The sequence below is a fragment of the Helianthus annuus genome, chromosome 13 (assembly GCF_002127325.2).
Source record: "Helianthus annuus cultivar XRQ/B chromosome 13, HanXRQr2.0-SUNRISE, whole genome shotgun sequence".
Classification (NCBI taxonomy): domain Eukaryota; kingdom Viridiplantae; phylum Streptophyta; class Magnoliopsida; order Asterales; family Asteraceae; genus Helianthus; species Helianthus annuus.
This window is the reverse complement of record NC_035445.2, coordinates 18,760,831-18,766,800: the sequence shown is the minus strand read 5'-3', so window position 1 is coordinate 18,766,800 and position 5,970 is coordinate 18,760,831. Positions and strand designations below refer to the sequence as shown.

Here is a 5,970-nt window from a genome sequence, read left to right as displayed (position 1 = left end):
CGTTTTGCTCCCTGTGGTTTGGTCACTTTAACGGTTTTGCCCCAAACCATTAAAAAAGCCATTTTCCTCCAATAGTTTGCTATGGTTTTTCCATTTTGCTCCCAGGCTCTAACTCCATCCAAATTGTCTGTTTTTCTATTTTGCTCCCCGCGGAGAGCAAAATGAAAAAACCATAACAAACTATTGGAGGAAAATGACTATTTTTAAAGGTTTGGGGCAAAACCGTTAAAGTGACCAAACCACATGGAGCAAAACGGAAGTTTACTCCAAAAAAAAAGACAAAATCTATTGTAGCACCACATTAAGTTTTTGATATTTCTAATACTATTTATAGTAAAGTGTAATTTATGTCCTTGTGGTTTGGTGACGAGACCAATAAATTTCATGTCACAACAACATACTTGAAACTTATAAAGGAAATCAAAATATTTTAAAATTAATTATAATAAAAAAAAGTCCTAGCGTTCAAGAACAAGTAAAAGTTTGAGACTTCGGCTTGCAAATTATTAGAGCGTCCACAATGTGGAGCTTTTCACTCTTTTGTTTCACCCTGAACTGTAAGTGTCACATCCGAATCGATGGCGGAAAACATCAGAGCGAGACGAAAACGAGATTTTAAGAGACATCATAACAAGACTATATGACAATAATTTAAAGATAAAATTCCATTTCATTACTAAGGATCCGAATACAATGTTTGGAAAGGAAATAACAACAACGTAACAATTAAAAGAACACTACATAACTTAAACTAAAGTGCATTTCTAGTCCATCCTACTAAATTTCTTTTCAATGCATCATAATCATGCTCCTGCAATATATATTAAAGTAACATGTCAACGCAAAAAATGCATTGCTGAACATACAAGTTTGGTATACTAGCATAAGTATAAAAGAATATAACAAGATCCACATGGCAAAACGTATACTAAGGCATAAACATAACATCAACTAGCATGCATCACACACGTGTCAACCCAAAGATTCCACTAGTGTAATCTTGTCGTCGCAAAGACAAGACCGTTTGTATGATTGTATTACTTAACATAGACCCATCAACAGGCGGTGTGCTACTCCTATAGCGCTATACATGTTAAGGTAGGCTTGTACAAAGTTAATGACTAAGTATAGTGCAAGAATGACTTCTAGCATGTATGTATTCCTAAAGTATAAACGTATAAAGTATGTATATTGGATTCGTTTATATGAATAATGTATTTGCATATGTGTGTTTGTGTGAGTTTTAATATGGTAATACATATTGCACCCAAAAGTGTGAAAATGAAAAGAGGGTCATGTATACTCACGGTTTGCAAAGCTTCCAAAAACACGAGTAGTAGTCGTGAAAAGTTAAGAATGCAGAGGTCACCCTACAACGGGAACGAAGGCGTGTGAGTTCGGTGGATTTTGGATTTTTATTATTATGATTACGAATATGGGATGATGATGATTAATATGAATTTACACGAAAAGTTATCTTTGTTAAGACACTTATTTTGGACACCATAATCGTGTGTGTTTCATGGGCACTGATTCGCCCATTGGAAGTCCAAGCATGAGGAACCTTTGCCTAAATATAACATTACCATACTACACCAATTTTAACCATGAGTTTGGATAAAATGATGATTTGGTTTATAGTTCATGTATTATAATTATTCTAGTATTGTTAAGGAACCACAAGAATGGTCATAGAAGTAGGTAGGATGATGAACATCCATTTAACCTAATTATATGATTTACCAAAGCACAAAATCATCAACTTTGTTGATGATTTCGGTTGGTCATGGATGTGAATATAAGAATACAAAACTACTAGGTCTAAAAACAACCAAGTGAGATAGCTAAATGCGTGCATCCGAAACGTAGAGAGTGTTTGGGGGAGTGATGTAGCCCTGTCCCTTTGTTTGGAAATTGTTTTGAGACTTAGAAGTATGATGATAAGTAATAAATCAAGCAAGTGAGGTAGTGGAACAAGGTTGGAGAGTCAAAGCTTCCGTGAACACTTTTACCAAACCACAAGTCTCACCATATTAAAGATGATGAACTTGGAAGGTCTCAACACTTGTAGGTTGCTTGCAACATTGTTAAATCAGAAAGTTTAGGAGGTTCTTGGACCTCTAAACTTGTGGGAATCAACTCTATTCCAGCCCTATAACCATAGGTTTGGTTATAAGCAAGGGGGTGTAGGATTCTTACAAGAACAAGATGAACATGAACTTGTATGAAAAGTTTGATTTAAAAAAAAGAAAGTTTTAGCCACTTTGGACACCATTTCTGGAGTTGCCTCCTTGTTACACCATAATGAACATTGGGTAACAAAGTTTTGAGTGATTGTGGGGGTTGATAGGGTAAGAGTGGCAAGGTTACAAACCTTAGATACGACATTGGAAGCATTGAAAATGAAGTAAACTGAAATTGTTGATGAGTTTGTGGCCAGAATGAGCAAACTGGTCGAAGAAGTTACCAGCTTAGGGTCTAGTTATGAAGATAAGAAATTGGTAAAGAAGTTGATGGAAGTCGTACCAAAAAAGTTTGCTGCTATCGTAGCTTTGATAGAACAATTTGTAGACTTACAAAACAATAACCCTTCAATAAGTGATTGGTAGGTTAAAAACGTTTTGAGGAAAGTTGATGCTTTGTAGGCATAAAAAAATAATTCACTTAAATCAAATAATTTGAAACTATGATTCTTTTAGGCATAAACAAAGTTGGTTACCTTTTAATAGATAAGCATTTGGCAAAAAGTAAGATCACCCAACATTGGAGATAGTAGAGATGAAAATGCTAAGGTAGACATGTAGCACACTATGTTGATACCATTAGATAACATAAGAAAGGAGGTTTTCAGGGAAGTTTAGAGGTTATTAGGATATCAGCTAAGATAAGAGAGGGAAGGCTGAGATGGTATGGGCACGTTAAAAGGCAACAAGCTACGGACACGACTAGAACCGTGGAAACTCTCATGGTAGAGGGGATGAGTAGTAGAGGCAGATCGAGACTAACTTGGGAGGAGCGGATTAGGCAGGATTTGTTACACCTCTAAAGACATGGTTGAGGATAGGAGTTCATGGAGATGCGAAATTAAGGTTAAAGACTTTTAGGAATATGGCATGGTTAGTTCTTTTAGTCTTACCTCACGGACTTAGTTTCTTAGTGTTTTTTAAATAGTTTTTACATGTTATAGCTTGTTTGTTTGTCTTTTTATGTGGTACGTGTTCTTGTTATACACCTGCAAAGGTGCAGTATTTGGCTAGATGTATACATCCTAATTTAACTTCTATGTGTGGTTAGGGTCTCATTGGAAGCAGTCTCTCTGTTCCTAGGAACAGGGGTAACGCTTGCCTATATCCACCCCTCCTCAGACCCCACCAATAACTCAGCTATAAGCGGGTATCTACTGGGTATGTTCTTGTTGTAAATTCACTCAACATATAAGTTCATTTTAATTGCATATGAAATATATGCAATTTCTAATAAATTTAAATTCAAACTGTACCCAAATTTTGCTGCAACAAGGATTGGCATGTGAATTGAAGCCCAAGAAACAACGTTGAGAGAAGCTTTGAGAAGCTCAAATTCACGCATGGTAAGATAGAGGGTTGAGCAGATGGGTAACGCTTTTTGTTGTTATCACATATTGTGAAACTGGCAGTTGGGTTGGGTTAACCCACAAATACCTTTTTGTCTAGTCTAAAAGCTCTTTACAATGTGTAAATTTTATTTACAAAACCCATAATTACCAATTACTCAGACAATGAGATTATCTATAATCTATAAACCTATATAAAGCATTTCCTTTGGACAAAATAGTAATTTCCGACACAATTCTTAAGACGGCAGCCGAACCATCACGCCTTCTTACCCTAATCTCCATCCCTTTCTCCCATATTTACCCCTAATTCAATGTCAGTCGCCCAAACCATCCGAGCAATCATATGTATAATCAATAAGGTTTTATGATTGAAATCTGTTATGAGTTTTCTTTTTGATTGAAATCGACTTTCAACAAAACTGTTTGTTTACCCACAACATCAAATTAATGCGAACTTAAATCACCGGCGACGCTTCAAATGGCAAATGGGATATGTTCAATGGGTAACACCATAAATGGTAGCGAAGACGGTGGCGATGGGAGAACCTCGTCATCCACCTAGGGTTTCAATTGCATATTTCGTCTACTAAACATCACAACTGCAAAATCTTGAAGGAGGCAGAGCCACCGTTACTGTCACCGGAATAATCTCGTAATCTCACAGGTTAGTTATCCGGACGTTTAGTTACATATGTCCTGGTATTATTTATGTATAATCTGTTTCATTATTAGGTCTACAGATTGTCAAATGAGGTGTTATTGTTAACCATTCAGGTATCTTAATAGTTTCTAACCCTAAAATAAGTTTCAATTTAGTGCTTATAAAATTTCAGATGTGTAATTGTACTGGTTAATTTGTTGTTGTATGTGTATGAATTTTGTACGTATGGTCTTAAGTTTGTTTTATAGGTGAAATAGTTGAGGAATGTCTGTGAATTCCTGATTTGATTTACTATGAAAAACTTACTGGTTTGATTAGTGGCGTATGATTTTATTGATTTTAGGTAATAAAGGAAAAAATGATACTGGTGTGGCTTTCAAAGAGGTTAAAAAATTCCTTGTTTTGTAAATGATACTGATGTGGCTTTCAAACAGGTTTAAAAATTCCTTGTTAAATCCGAATGACACATGGGTGTTGCCATACCTTCAGGTCGTGTATATGTATTGATTCGTTTCTTAACTACTTTTAGTGGCTTGCGCAAGCCATTAACACATATTTTTTTTGCAGTTTATTGTTGTAGAAATTCGGTTCCAATGTATGCTAAAGTCTCTGCAGTTCACGTCTTCATCTTCTTTGATTCGCCTGCAATTTAAGGTGAGAGATCTTCCTTAAATATTTTTTATTGTACCTGTTGTTTTGGAGTTGTAGATTTAAGTGGTAATGCTTCAGTTTATACTATTGTTGTATAAATATAAAAAGGGAATTCGAAAGCATTTAATCTTTTGTCTAAAGTGTTTTCTGATGACCAGTTCTTGTTTATTATCTTTCTAATAATTGTTTTTTGTATTACGTTTAGTTGACGGTGTTATAAGAGCAGCAGGGGGTTGGGTTCGGCGAGTCGAACTTGTCACGACGATGGCTATGGATTTCGGCAATGGAAGACGACAAGACATCTTCTCGAGTTCTCGGTCCAATGGTCTATCTTAATCTCTCTTTTCCAGTTCTTGGATGCGTTTATTAGTTGAAAATTTACATCTTTCGGATGGTTTGGAAACAGAGGACAGGGCCGAATCACGTTGATATAATCATGTTTACATTGAAATATTCGTTTTTATATACTTCTTTTTAAAACTTCTTTTTAAATCAAAATGGATAATAAAAGAAATTTGTTTTTATATACTCTACATTGCCTTATGTAAAAGATTTTGGCAAAGGGAATCAAAGGTTGTGCTTGGCCTACTCCTAAGGATACTAATGAGCTTGTTTCAATTTTGTACCCGTTTAGGTCAGTTTTGGTTGGTACTGGCCGGTTTTAGCCCAGTTAAGTCTTGGACAGAGCTAAGTTCTCATAGTGCCTACGCCAAGCCTGCCTTGCGTCTATTTAAGGTGCCTAGCTTGCACCTGTTTTGTTTATACTTTATAAACGACGTCAATTTTTACTTCGAATGTACATAACCAGATGCTGATATTAAATTAGGCAACTATTATCAAAACAAGCTTCTTGAAAACTCAAACTCAAGTTTAGCAACAGGTCAACAAAAGTCAATGTTTGAACAAATATTCATAGTTCTTAGCTGTTATAATTGGCGAGCAGCATTGAGCAAAAGACATGGGTTTTTGAGCTTAGATTTGACAAGCGATTGTTTACTTGTCATGTTGTCACCTTCTTTACTGTCTTTTTCTTGTAAAATTTATGTTGATTAACACTGAATTG

General features: G+C 35.5%; 1 long non-coding RNA gene across 1 annotated transcript; it reads left to right on the top strand.

The window, feature by feature from the left end:
* Positions 1-3,860: 3,860 nt before the first annotated feature.
* On the top strand, positions 3,861-5,429 carry LOC110902494. Its single transcript, XR_002571152.2, has 4 exons — positions 3,861-4,259; positions 4,691-4,745; positions 4,824-4,910; positions 5,113-5,429. It is a non-coding gene; the product is annotated as an uncharacterized LOC110902494 (long non-coding RNA).
* Positions 5,430-5,970: the final 541 nt, after the last annotated feature.